Below are 15782 nucleotides of genomic sequence, written 5' to 3'. Positions count from 1 at the left end.
AACTTGTTCCTAGGGAGAAGTTTAACAAATGGGGACGGGAAACAATTTAGTTAATTGGGTCTCTTTGTATTAGTTTGAAGTGTTATCTTCGTTGTGGTCAAAAAATAAATCAAAACAAACATTGTAATGCCTACATCTTTCATTATTTGTAAATAAGAAATACAATCGAAATATTGTATTGAATTGATATGTATTATCTATTTTGTAGAAGTACAAGATCGAGAATGAAGGTGGAACGAAAGGAGGGGGTGGGGAGAATATAAGATATCGGTTGAGGATGGCTAAGAAGAAACGACGATCCTCGCCGGGAGGAGGGGGGCGGGTGAGAGAATCAGTTTGTATGGATGGAAACCGCATGCCATCACTTCTTGCAAAGAAAGTAGGGTTAGGAAGAAACGACAATTGTTGAGGGGAAAAGAAACGAAAGAGAGAATCAGTTTGCCACTTAGTGGATGGGAATCACATGGAGAAATGGCGGTTAGCCGAGGAAGGGGGACATGAGATAGAATATTTTTTTTCTCGTTGTGATTTTTTCAACATGGCAACGCATGGGCATTATCCTAGTTAATAGGGTAGAAGGAACCCGTGTTTGCCTACAATGTGATTGATCTCAGCTTGTTTGCAAAAAAAAAAACAGCTTTGCTAATGGAATTGCTTGTAACCAATTCTTTATTTCAGTTGGCACTTCGAAGTTAGATATATCCGCAAAAAAATCACAAACATTACTACAGCATAGTTACCAAACATCATCGCGATGACAAGGAATGACTCTGACATGTAGAAATACAATAGGGACATGTTTAGGGCACCAAGAATTGGAGTTCCTCGCCTGACATGAGAACCTCTCATGACAAATTAGGCACTCAACTGCAAGATATCAAATTCCAAAATAACCACCAAAAGCAGGCCTTAAACGAGAACACCAGCCTTAAGAACAATAGAACAAGAATTATACACAAATTCAGGGCACATTTATTCATTCATCACACTTCATCCGAAGCTGATGCACCATGGATCAGAATGGGCTTCCTCCATTTCGCATGGCCCTCTGGTCCAACAATAATCTTGGACCTCAATGCCGTCCGACGATGAGTTATGCATCGTCGAATCAAAAGGTGTAGCAGCTGATCGCTCGTGGACTCACTGGGTATCCTGGTTACCTGGCTAAAAAAATGTACCCAAGGATGAAAGTCATAACGAATGGATTCTTATAAGTTAACGACCAATGGACGGACCACTTCATATTAGTGCCTACCGCCAAAGGATTCTATAAGAGCAAGGCCTCGTTAAGCAAAAGATGAATAACACATGGGACATTTTGCTTCTCTTCCTCAGAACTATCTACTCCCATTTTGTGTAGGATTTGTTGTATCTCTACACATTATAGAAGTGTATTTGACAGATATAGGCATAGAAAGCACCAGGAATCAGCAATACATTACCAGAATTACAACCTGCACAGCCTTGGCTATCCCCCCTCTCCTTGAAACCTCAGTTAGTCATCAAGTCCTCTGCTTCAGCTTGGTTATGCATTCATGTTTTGTATAAAATGACTTATTTTTACCAGCTTGGGACAACAAAATAGGCCCATGTTAGCTATTCATCCCAGCTCGGCTACTTGATCTATTCAACGACACAAGGCTCGGCGGGAAATTTCACCAAGTACATCATGGGCCGGAAAGGTGGCTTAACCTGACTAAAACATTTTGACCAAAACAAAAATGTCTTTTCACTTGTTGCTTGCATCTGTTCTAGTAAGAGGCCTCCAGCTTCCTCAGGCACTACTGGAGTTTACCTCTGATTTCGTTCACCGTGTCTTGGTAGTATTCTGCCTGACAGGTCTATGACCGGTTTTGTTTCCTTGTCCAATATTTTTGAAGAGTTCAACATAACATTATTATTAAGTTCACCTTAACAATTATTAGAAAGTCCTAAACAACATTATATTTTGTTGAAAACAGTGGTAAAAGAAAAAAGGGGCCCTAATTTTCTTTTTAGAATGCATTGGACTTCGATCCCTTCTTTCCAACCTAGTTGCTCCATTCGTGTTGATGATTATCTTGAGCTATTGACTCTCATTTTGCTATTCTCGGTTTGGAACCTTCATTTAACTTTTTCTTTTTCGGAACCTTCATTTAAATTCACTAAATTGAGCTTGGACTTGGAGTGTGCACTCTGATTCGAGGTTGATGCTTCACGCACAAATGGTTCATATGATGACAAGTTTTCAGCATGGTTCCGTTTTTGTATGCCTACCAGTGGAGTACCATATACAAATGGCCTGATATTAACGTGGAGCTTTCAGAGTTTGGCCCGGCCAAACTTAAAGCAAGAACATGCTGCTGAACGGAAGCTCTAGTACAGGCAGCTGTGGTAGTATCTAGCTACAGCAAAAGAGAGGTGGGGAGAGCCTTCTCTTCTACTGAACCTATCGCTCTCCATGTGTAAGTGGTAAGCATCGCATCCACTGCTGGATTTTGTTTCTTGAATAATATATGGCTGTGTTTACTCAGGATTTGTTTGTGTTCCTGTAGCTGCAGTCCCTTGTCTTGTAGTTGTGCCGCAGCGCCAAGCAGCTAGCTCCCTGGTGGCGCCATGGAGGGACTCCAGAAGACGTGGTCGGCATAGGCCTGTGATCTTCATTGCCAGGGGCAGTGAAAGTGCTGATTGTTGGTTTTCAGGTCGACATGGTATAGTTTGGAACTCATTATCTTGAAAATTTGTGTTGAGCACTACAACTGTCAGTTTGTGAAGAGGTTCATTTCTGAGTCTAACATCACACTGCAGCACGTATCATTAAGATGGAAACCTGCGCCTGCCAATCTGTTATGGGTATCATTCACTTGCAAGTTCCAAAGATAAGCTGGCTGAGATGAAGGAAATGCAGGAACGGTCATTACTTCAGACTGACCGCAACCGCAAAGTAACATGCCATCTTTATGGGCATATCCTTGGAAACGACCTTCATCTTTTACATCCTTCTCACAAGTAGGTTGCCAGCTACACCTCTCAATTTCAGTAAGCACAATCAGAAAATGTGCCAAACATTGATGCATTAGTAGCAATGACAAGTTAATCATGAGAAGATTCTCTGGCCTTTTAACCTCTGCAGTAAATACAAAGATTCCATGTGATTTCATACCTTTCTCTTTGGATGGATAAAGGACAAATTAGTCGTTGGATGCATGAGCATGCTCGTGAACAAAGAATTCTCCCTCCGTTTCAAAATAATTGAAGTTCTAAGTTTGTCCCAAGTCAAAATTCGTTAAGTTTGACCAAGTTTGTACAAAAATATATCAACATCTACAACACCAAATTTGCGTCATTAGATTCATTATGAAATATATTTATATAATATACAGTAGATCTTAGCACATTTTTCATAGACTTGGTCAAACTAAAAAAACTGATTTAGGACAATCCTAGAACGTAATTATTCTTAACAGAGGGAGTACAATTCAAGAGGAGTGTGTAAATTAAAGTGCTGAAGGGATTGGTGAGGAGAGTAGGAGACCTCATCCATCCAACTACAACATCACTGGAAACTGGGCCACACGCGCGCTTGTGCTCACTACTGGGCCGAGCCCATGATGCTGCTGCTGAACTGAAGCTCTAGTACACAAAACTGTAGTAGTATCTCCAGCCTTTATCGGTTATACACGTGCGTGGATAGTAACATGTGTTTCGTTTAGTATGTCATATGTGGTAAGCACCCACTGGTGGCAAGTGAAGCGGTTATAAGCATGACATTGACGTGGACAATTGTTCTTAATCCTTAATTGGTTGCGTCCCCACAGCTTATGTTTACTGATTGTAATCCTATACCTGACCAATAATGATCTTACATTACCCGCAAAAAAAAACCCAGTAAACCTCTATGAAAAGCATTAGAAATGAGGAAAGAAACCACAGAATAAGACAACATCAACCATCTGGCAAACAGAAGTTTGAATTACAGACATAATCAAAAGTCTGAATGATATTGCGGGTCTCTTTCTTACAGCTTGCATGTACACTCCAATGAAGGAAGAAGCTTGTTCCGAACAGAAGTAAACATGGAGTACTCCGCACCTAATATTGTATATGATTCATGATCTCCATGCCAGGGGAATCTCTCTTCATTAAAGATATTTTCAAGTTCAACCACCAGCTACTTATTTGCACAACGTCCCTTCCCTTCCCCATGTCTTTTTGAGATGTCAAATTTTCCGGCATTGGAAGAACTAGCGATGGTAGATTTATTGTTCTTCTCTTTCACTTTTCCGCTAGCTATCTCAGCACCCTAGACATTGGATGGGAGTGATAGGTATCGGGAGAGAGGTAGGCAGGTAGCAGCAAGAATGCTTTCTCAGCTTGTTGTTCACTCGTACTCCACAATGTCCCGGTGGAGTCGCTGCTGCTGTTCTCTCTGGTGGACAGAATCTCTGACGACGACAACCATGGCGCCGCACAAGCAGGGAATCATGGAGGAGGATTGCACGTTGCGGTGCCACGAGGTCTGAAGCAGCTGGATCTTCAATGACAGCATCACCGGCGGACACTAATAATTAACGAGTCCGTGCATGGTGTCTCATATTGGCCTATAAATCATTTGTTGTTTTCGTCGAGCTGTACCGCATTGCATGTGAAGCATGACTAAATTGCGACCCCAAATTCACAGTTCCAAATTTTAAGCAGTAGAATACAAATTTAGCAGGCACCCAAAATCAGCTCAAATGTTTGATAAAAACCCAAGGATTAAAACTGAAAGTGCACATATACACACACAAAGGAATTTCAAGATCGGTGCTATAGGAATTTCAAGCTAGGTACTGCAGAAGAAATTCAGAACAAGCCCCTTACAATATATCGAGGAGCAAATTATTCGTGTCTCCAAGCTACACTACAATAGCAGAGACAGATGCAGTGCCACTTATTCATTCATCATCATTTATCAAAATTGAAGTTCGTAAACACAAGCGAACATAACACTCAACCAAATTATAATACTAGAACAAAGATGCAGCGAGACGATCACACACACACAACTCTGTTGGAGGACACCCATGGCACAAGACTTGTGCGCCCAGAACCTGCTCCATGGCCAAGTACTTACTGACCACCGAGGAGGGTGGAGCACCAAGTGAAGGGTGGACTCCTAAAGCTGCTTACCAACAAAGACGAGATACTGCTGGTCGGGGGGTATGCCCTCCTTGTCCTGGATCTTGGCCTCCACATTGTCTATGGTACGTGTCCGAGGACTCGACCTCTAGGGTGATGGTCCGGCTGTTGACGGTCTTGACTAAGATCTGTATACCACCATAGAGGCGGAGAGCCTGGGAGGGTGGGACATTGCGTCAAAAAGATCTTCGAAATTCAATTTTCCATAGGGCGAAAAATTTCAAAAAAATTTTGTGCACACGTACACATGTACACCACGTATGTGCAGAATGTCACAGCATTATATTTTCACAAGTGGCGTGTAGGAAACATACAAATACATGTTTTTAAATGGCCCTTTACTTTTTTTTCTTGGGCCAGATTTTTTTATACAACCTACAAATCATAACACTTTTAAACGAAATTTCACATGCTCGTGCGGAATTCAAGATGGCAACGGGGACGAAACCCACCGGGTTTTGCTTGCCCAAACTCATCCCCATGAGAAAATCGCAAACCCGTCCCCGTCCCCATCAACGTGCGCGGGGTTAAATTTTTGCCCGTCCCCTAAACCCGTCGGGTTTTCAAAACCCACGGGGAACCCGTCCCCATGAGCAGTCAAAAACAATAACATTTGAAAGAAAAACAGGAGCATATTACAGCAGCAGGCGACGGCTGGGGGACCTAGGTTTACGTTTAGGTGTTGTGTTGTGCGGGAGAGAGAGGCCTGAAGAGCGAGCGACATTGCAGCGACCAAGCGAGGGGTTGATTTGTACTCCAGGGCCTCGACGTTGTGGGGCTCGGCTGCTCGGGCACTGTGGCTTTGGGCCACTTGAGTCAAGATGGATCGGTGCATGCTGAATAACGTATTTTGACGGGTTTTGTCGGGATTCGGGTTCGGGTAGTACTCAAATGGGTTTAAACCCGCGAAACATGTCGGGTTTTATATTGTGCCCGTGAGCAGCCCCGCGGGGATACAAAGTCGCCCAGCCCTGTCCCCTAATAGGGTAAAAACCCGCGGGACGCGGGTTTCGGGGCCCCATTGCCATCTTGATGCGGAATACATATATGTTTGCATGGAAACTTTTTTTAGATTTTAAATTTTTTTCTAAATATGTATTTTGATTCTTTTAAATACCAAGCTCCCTTGAGCCCAGTAAACAAAAATCTTAACTAAAAAATTATGGTCTATATAGGCCATGTGGTGCATGTCTTTTTGGACAAAAGGTGGATTTTAGGCTCAAGATGGAGAATCAACAGAATACAAAACACAATGAGCACACGCCCGACATCTGTATAGTTAGGATGCACATAGCCAACAATAACACACACAAAAACACGACATCAAATAGCCAAGTCATACAAGACCAAAGCTATGCGTAGGCGAGGAAAAAAAAATGAAAACACAAAGCAATCAAATCCATGCTCGACATACTACATCAATGACCGTATTCATACAAACCATCCCATGACATCACATGAATGACAAGGTTCTTTAACAACAACGTCTTCAGAAAAGAAGCGACACTTAAGCGCCATCGTCACCGGATCCAGCCAGAATCTAGATTTTCACCCTGAAGAACTTTTACGAACATGTCCGAGCATGTCCGAGCAAGGTTTTCACCTTAAGGTAACGACGTAAAAATATCGCTATTGCAAGGTATATATAATCAAATTAGGTCTGGCCTAGGTTTTCACCCAGGAGCTTATTATCGGATGCTCGAGTAACACAACCATCGACGTCCTCATGTGATGTCGACATCACTTTCCCGCGATCGCAGCAGCTACATGCGGTGCGTGACCGCCACAGCTGCACATTCATCACTCTATGTCCAACCATCATCTATAATTTGCATCTCCCTGTTGAAGTCAACCACAATCACATGAGGACCTTGGCCATCGAAAGGCCTTCGAGAGGGTTCCTCCCTGCACTTTCATCTACCTGCAACTATATGGAAAGAGGAACCCTCAAGAAGATCTTTCGGTGGCCACCACAATCCGCAGCAAGGCCGCCGCGTAGAAATACCAACAACGGAGCACACCACCGCCGATCACCACCACGCTAGAGAGAACTCTTCCATGGCTCATTGACCCAAGGAAGGACGTGACTAGAATAGGAGCGCACGGCCGCCAGATCAACGCAGCGCCTCCCGGCCGGAGCGCTATGCCCGCATCAAGCACGCCCGCCACTGCGCCTATTCTGCTCACAAGTGTAGCTTGGGAGACGCCAGAGAGAACGCACGATGACATGCCGCGGGGATCCAAAGCCACTATCATTGTGATCCGTACCCGCTCCAGCGGGTGCTACGTAGTGCTGCCATGCGACAACATGCCTCGCTGGACTAATCAATCCCCAATGCTCCATGAGAGAAATAATTACTGCCGCCACCAGGCACCAACTAGCTTTGCTGGGTGGCGTTTGCCGGTGACGATAGAAGAGGCGGATGAGTAGGAGATGGCTAACGGCGCTGCTTGGGGTGCCCGCCCGAGCCGCTGGCTGGAGATGACGCGGGGCCATGATCCTATTTTTTTGGGCGGTTCAGAAGCCGAGGTCTGCACTCAGCTACTAGTCATATAGTGCATGTCTAACATGACTGAAACTGCAATTAAATATCTCAATTCAGTGTGTTGTCATTTTTTGTACCATAGTTTTTGTGAGAGCCCACTAGTAGAAAAAGGGCCCATTGTTCCGGTTCGTAAGGCCCTTCTGTCCCTGTTTTTGAACCGGGACTAAAGGGTCGTTACTATTGCCCTAAGCCTTTAGTCCCGGTTCTTACACAAACCGGGACAGATGGGCCTCCACGTGGCCGGTGCAGCGAGCCTAGGCAGGAGGGCCTTTAGTTTCGGTTGGTGGCATCAGTCGGGACCAATAGGCATCCACGCGCCAGCAGGTGGCAGGAGCTGAGGTTTTTTTTGAAAGGGGGTGGTTTAGGGGGTAATTTAGGATGTGTAAGCTAGCTAACAGAGAGAAGTGTCCTCTCTTATTTCCGTGCTTGGTTTACCAACGCTACTGCCATGCCTAAACATGGCTTAGATTAAAGTGAAGGCAACATGTGGTGCATGTCGAAAGTAATATTAATCCTAACTTGATCAAGTTTGGATTAGTACTACTTTCGACATGCACCACATGCTTGTTGCCTTCACTTCAATCCAATCCATGTTCATTTCACCCACTGATATATAATAACTCTTCATGCCCGCATCATGCATCATCATAATAACAAGTCCTACTAATCATCATCATACAACTTCTACTCGTTATTAATAACAAGTCATACGATCATCATCCTCATAGTCATCGAACCAACCCTACTTAATTGTTCTAGGCACATGATCATCAGTATTAGGTAGGACCTAAATACCCCTTTTAAGGTAAAATAGCATAAAACAATATAGACCATGACTCTCCATTATGAAGAATGAAGATCATCCTGTCTCCAATTCTTGCGCTTCGCTTCCTTTTGCTTCCAAGAACCTCTTTACGACTGTCCATGCATTTTTTTTCCATTCCTTGATTTTCATGTCTCCACTTCTTTTAGAAATCCGGTATGGACTGTTCAGATTCGTAGGATGACCTGGACGTATGTTCAAAACATCAAGGCGACCACTCTGATACATCAGATGAGGCACACAATCCTCTGGGATTATCTGTTGAAAAACATAGTAATAACTTCATAGTTAGCAATGATGTACTAGTTTTAGAAGTATGCAAAAATCTTACCAGGGTATCTCTATAGTAGTTACCGTAGTTCAACACGTGCACTAGTGGCACGTATTGACCATAATGTGGAGGAGTTTTACATTAGATATTGTAATTCTCAAGATCAGTACAAAATCCGACCAGATGAGTTTTCTCCTTATAAGTTAACTCAGAGCCATCGGTGTAGTAGGTTCTGTCTACCATGTTCCGCACATTGTTTGAACAATTAAAATAAGCTGTCAATGGAAATAAGCTGTCAACTATTTTGAAATGAACAATATAAATTAGCTAATAACTATGTTTAAGAAACTCACATAGCGGTAGAATTGGAGGCGTATCAACAAGGGCCCAAATGTCCATATTGTCTTGCTCGATGTCAGGATCACCAAGATCCATGGTGACAAGCATACCCTCATCAAAATCATACATCTTGCAAAATGCTTCCCAATTTTTGCAACCAAAAGGGGTTACACTCTCACAATTATACAGATTTACTTCAAAATCTATATCATGATGGGTCCTTAGGTGAATTTTCTTTGTTTCCATACTTTCATGGTCTTCAAAACCCATCCTCTCCAAGACGTAGCATCTTGCATGGCATGGGATAAGCTAGTCGAATTGTAAAAGATGAAAAGTACACGTTGAAATAGTTGAAGTCGTGCTTAATTACGAAAAAAAACACTTGTCATCGTTGCGTACCGTTTCAACATCAAAGGTCTCCTCCAGCTTAATGCTGAAGCGCCGATCTTCGTCCAGGTGAGGCCTGTCGCACAGACCTCGGTCGTCGTGGCACCAGTCGCACTCCCCCGGGAGACTTTCGTCGTCCGAGTACGACATTTCCTATGTTCATAATTCAAATATTAAACATCTACAATTAAATATATGTATTAAAAAACCTAAGTTAGATCATTATTATTCATCACGGGTTGACTATCGGTCTGTCGAGTCTGTTCTTGAAAACTCTCAGCTCACGTGGTGTATACATTCGACCGTTGGTGATGGTTGCTCCTCCTTTCATCCCCGAGTGCATTACACCAAAATGTCTAGCACACGGGAATGAAGGAGAAGCGACCCCCATGACAACAGTCGGGATTCTTCGTCCTCTCATATATATATGGTGGAACTCTCCCTCACTGATTCCTCTCTGACATTTGCGACCGTCGGTGATGGTAGCTCCTCCTTTCGTTCCCGAGTGCATTACACCAAATTGTCTAGCACACGGGAACGAAGGAGAAGCTACCCCCACGACAACAGTCGGGATTCTTCGTCCTCTCATATATGGTGGAGACTCGACAGACTTAAAGTCAACCCGAAATATCGTTTAATTATCTTTCTAAAAAAGGATTTGGCTGGTCTCACCTCGAGGTCGGAGGGGGTCGGTGACGGGGACGACGGCGGGGATGATGGAGGGGGGCTCCTAGATTTCTGCAAAAACAAAAACCCTATAAGCTATCAACTAATCATATGCATACGCCTTGCATAGTGCTCTCCAATTTTAGCATTCAAAGTAGGAGTAGTTTTCCAATTTGAGCATTCAATAAGCAAAATCAAATCGCAAAATAAAGTAGTATTCAAATTAGGATGCATTCAATTATAAGCAAAACTACATCATCTCCATGTGTCCGTACATCATCGAATATTATCACTAATACACCTCGAATACTATCATACATATAGCATCGCTAGTACAGCTAGAACCGTAGCGCCCGACGGGTATCGGCGCGGGCGGTGGACACCCAAAGAGAAGGAACCATCACAGGATCATAGCTCCAGTGAGATCCCTGAAGAACCTGCCAGGTATTGTCGAACCTGCACTCCAACGCAACCGTGTAGCGACGGACGTGCTCGTGCTCCTCGTTGACACGGTGACGTACCACCTCCGTGGTGTCCGGAAGCCTCGGCACCGCCACCAAACAAGGATTGGGTCAACGATGGGCTGGCTCCTCACCAACCTACGCCCCCCGGAAGGTAGCACCTCCCAAAACCAGCCCGGCGCAGCCCAGTCTCGGACATGGCCCCTCTGATCAAGCCGGCCTCCTCCGCCGAGTCGACGACGAGGATGCGGGATAGGCATCGTCGACGTCGATGCGGGAATAATTAACTAAAAAATAAACTAGTTCTATTAATTTTCTTGCTAAAAATAAACTACTTCTGTAGTAAAATAAACTAGTTTTATTAAATCAACTAGTTCAACCACTAAGCACTTACTATAAATAGAATAAAGTAGTACTTACTAAAAATAAACTAGTTTAACTAGTTATATTATTTTTCTAACTAATTCTATTAAACACTTTCTAAGTAGTACTTACTAAAAGTTATCGGGGAGGGGGGGGGGGGTATATCGACAACGACATACCCGATTAAAAAATAAGAAGAGGAAGAAGAAGAAAAAAAGAGGAGAAGAAGAAAGTAATAGAGGAGGAGATCGAAGAAAAAAAAAGAAAAAAAAGAGGAGAAGAAATAAAATAAAATAATATATTATTCTATTTCTTCTTCTTCTCCTCTATATTATTCTATTTCTTCTTCTTCTCCTCTATTCCTTCTTCTTCTCCTTTTTTTCTTCTTCTTTTTCATCTTCTTATTGATTTCTCCTCTTCTTTCTCTCCTCTTATTCTTATTCTTCTTCTTCTTCTCTTTCTGCCTCTTCTTATTTTCCTTTTTTCTCTCCTTCTTTTTGTTCTAAATATGAACATATATACATAAATGACTTTGATCATACACAATTTTCCTATACATACACAATATGAACATATACATAAATTGACAAAGAAAATTCTATGAGCAAAAAAATCATAAAAATTCTATGAACAAAATTACAACAGAAAAAAATCATAAAAATTCTATGAACAAAATTACAACAGAAAAAAGTCATCAAAATTCTATGAAAAAATTGACATATTCTTTGCATATGAACATACAAACATTTGCATATTCAACAAAAATATCACCAAAAAAATAATCTAAACTACACATCTAAATTAATACAACTAAATTACAACAACTAAATTAACTACAAATCTAAACTACACATCCAAATTAATACAACTAAATTACAACATCTAAACTACACATAATAGGGGGCGCGGCGGCAGCGGCGGCGGCCATTACAGGGAGGAGGAGGAGGGGATCAGGGCGGCGCTCACAGGGTGCGCGGCGACGGCGACGAGGAGGCAGGGCCGGCGGCGTTGGGGCAGGGGCGGCGCGGGGAGGCGACGGCGTCGGGGCGGCGCGGGACGGCGCGTCGGAGGCAGGGGCGACGACGAGGCAGACGGGCAGCCTGGCGGTGTCGCGGCGGGAGAATGAGGAACTGAACGAAAATTTCACAAGTCCTGGTTATATAGACGAGGCATTGGTCCCGGCTCGTGGCACAAACCAGGACCAATGCCCTCCTTTAGTCCCAGTTGGTGCCACCAGCCGGGACCAAAGGTCTCTTTTCAGCAGCCCAAAGGGCGGGAAGCAGAGGCCTTTGGTACCGGTTGGTGGCACCAACCGGTACTAAAGGATGGCATTGGTCCCGGTTGGTTTTATGAACCGGTACCAATGCCACCCTTTAGTCCCGGTTGGTGGCATCAACCGGTACCAAAGGCCTCGTGCTGCCCGTGCGCAAATGTTTAGTCCCACCTTGCTAGCTGAGAGGGGCGCGCAGTGGTTTATAAGCCCCACTGCCGCACCCCTCTCGAGCTCCTCTCCATTGCAGGCTTACGGGCCTAATTATCACTGCTATGCCTGATGTGCCTACTGGGCCTTCTGCGGGCCTGAATCCTGGCCCATGGATGGGTTTCTAGTCGTATTCAGGCCGTGGTGGCCCAGTAGGTGGCATATTTTTCCCTTTTTTTGTTTTCTTTTTTGCTTTATTTATTTTGTTTTGTTTCTACTTACAACAAAAAACTTATTTATTTTATTTTATTTTGTTTCTAATTACTTATTTATTTTACTTTATGATAATTCTTTTTGCTATTAAAGTTTCTAACAAAAAAAGTTCTTTACGAAAATTATTTTTGCATTTAATGATTTTGAACAGAAAATACTTTGATAATTTTAGTTGCATCAATTTTATATAATTTTAGTTTCAATAATAGTAGAGGTTGCTTATAATGTTTTGAACAGAAAATACTTTGATAATTTTAGTTTCATAAATTTTATTTATGTTATTAAAGTTTATTTTATTTTATTTTGTTTCTACTTATATATTTTATTAAAGTTTATATTATTTTGTTTCTAATTACTTATTTATTTTATTTTATGATAATTCTTTTTGCTATTAAAGTTTGTAACAAAATAGTTCTTTATGAAATTGAAAAGCATTTCAAATGAACTCTGAAAAGGTTGAAAGTTGGCATGGTATCATCATTTTATCCACATAGCATGTGCAAGAAAGTTGAGAGGGTTACGGCAAAAATTGGATGCACTTCGTGTACAAAACGGACAATCTCTTTCGAAGTATCAGGATTTCATATGGAAACTCGTCTGTTACAAAGGGATTTCATTTTTTAAAACTTATTTGAACTCGTGACTTTTTGTGTGTTCAAAATGCACCATTCAAAGCCACATCATCAATTTTCAACCCTTTCTGACTTCATTTGCTATTTTTATGCATTTATTGATTATTTTGAGCTATAAGACCCTGAAATTGAAAATCATTTCAAATGAACTCTGAAAAAGTTGAAAGTTTCCCTGTATATTTGACGAGAAGCCAGTCGGGACCTTCATACTAAGCAGGCATTCAAAGAAGATTTCCTTCTCTTCTTTGGTAAGAGCGTAGCTGGCAGGACCTTCATACTGCTTTGGAGGCATGCCGTCTTTTTCGGGCAAACGTTGCAGGTCCTCCTGTGCCTCAGCTGTATCTTTTGCCTTCCCATACACGCCCAAGAAGCCTAGAAGGTTCACGCAAAGGTTCTTCGTCACGTGCATCGCGTCGACCGAAGAGCGGACCTGTAGGTATTTCCAGTAGGGTAGGGCCCAAAATATAGATTTCTTCTTCCACATGGGTGCGCGTGCCTCAGCGTTATTCGGAACAGCTAGTCCGCCGGGACCCTTTCCAAAGATTACGTGTAAATAATTGACCATAGCAAGTACGTGATCACCGGTACGCATGGCAGGCTTCTTCCGGTGATCTGCCTCGCCTTTGAAATGCTTGCCTTTCTTTCGACATTGATGGTTGGTCGGAAGAAATCGACGATAGCCCAGGTACACATTATTCCTGCATTTTTCCAGGTATATACTTTTGGTGTCAGCTAAACAGTGCGTGCATGCGTGGTATCCTTTGTTTGTCTGTCCTGAAAGGTTACTGAGAGCGGGTCAATCATTGATGGTTACAAACAGCAACGCGTGCAGGTTAAATTCCTCCTGTTTGTGCTCATCCCATGTACGTACACCGTTTTCATTCCACAGCAGTAAAAGTTCTTCAACTAATGGCCTTAGGTACACATCAATGTCGTTGCCGGGTTGCTTAGGTCCTTGGATGAGAACTGGCATCATAATGAACTTCCGCTTCATGCACATCCAAGGAGAAAGGTTATACATACATAGAGTCACGGGCCAGGTGCTGTGATTGCTGCTCTGCTCCCCGAAAGGATTAATGCCATCCGCGCTTAAACCAAAGCATACGTTCCTTGGGTCACGTGCAAACTCAGCCCAGTACTCTCTCTCGATTTTTCTCCACTGCGACCCGTCAGCGGGTGCTCTCAACTTCCCATCTTTCTTACTGAAGGAAATATGCCCTAGAGGCAATAATAAAGTTATTATTTATTTCCTTATATCATGATAAATGTTTATTATTCATGCTAGAATTGTATTAACCGGAAACATGATACATGTGTGAATACATAGACAAACAGAGTGTCACTAGTATGCCTCTACTTGACTAGCTCGTTAATCAAAGATGGTTATGTTTCCTGGCCATAGACATGAGTTGTCATTTGATTAACGGGATCACATAATTAGGAGAATGATGTGATTGACTTGACCCATTCCGTTAGTTTAGCACTTGATCGTTTAGTATGTTGCTATTGCTTTCTTCATGACTTATACATGTTCCTATGACTATGAGATTATGCAACTCCCGTTTACCGGAGGAACACTTTGTGTGCTACCAAACGTCACAACGTAACTGGGTGATTATAAAGGTGCTCTACAGGTGTCTCCGAAGGTACTTGTTGGGTTGGCATATTTCGAGATTAGGATTTGTCACTCCGATTGTCGGAGAGGTATCTCTCGGCCCACTCGGTAATGCACATCACTATAAGCCTTGCAAGCATTGCAACTAATGAGTTAGTTGCGAGATGATGTATTACGGAACGAGTAAAGAGACTTGACGGTAACGAGATTGAACTGGGTATTGAGATACCGACGATCGAATCTCGGGCAAGTAACATACCGATGACAAAGGGAACAACGTATGTTGTTATGCGGTTTGACCGATAAAGATCTTCGTAGAATATGTAGGAGCCAATATGAGCATCCAGGTTCCGCTATTGGTTATTGACTAGAGACGTGTCTCGGTCATGTCTACATTGTTCCCGAACCCGTAGGGTCCGCACGCTTAAAGTTTCGGTGACGATTGTATTATGAGTTTTTGTGTTTTGATGTACCGAAGGTTGTTCGGAGTCCCGGATGTGATCACGGACATGACGAGGAGTCTCGAAATGGTCGAGACATAAAGATCGATATATTGGACGACTATGTTCGGACACCGGAATGGTTTCGGGGAGTTTCGGACATATACCGGAGTACCGGGGGGTTACCGGAACCCCCCGGGGAGTTTAATGGGCCAAGATGGGCCTTAGTGGAGAAGAGGAGGAGCGGCTAGGGCTGGCCGCGCCCCCCTCTCCCTCTATTCCGAATTGGACAAGGAGGGGGGGGGTGCCCCCTTTCCTCCCCCCTCTCTCCTTCCCTTCCTTTCCCCCTCCTACTCCAACTAGGAAAAGAGGGAGTCCTACTCCCG

This window comes from Triticum aestivum, chromosome 7D (genome assembly GCF_018294505.1).
Source record: "Triticum aestivum cultivar Chinese Spring chromosome 7D, IWGSC CS RefSeq v2.1, whole genome shotgun sequence".
NCBI lineage: Eukaryota > Viridiplantae > Streptophyta > Magnoliopsida > Poales > Poaceae > Triticum > Triticum aestivum.
The sequence above is the reverse complement of the archived record's forward strand: the minus strand, read 5'-3'. Positions refer to the sequence as shown.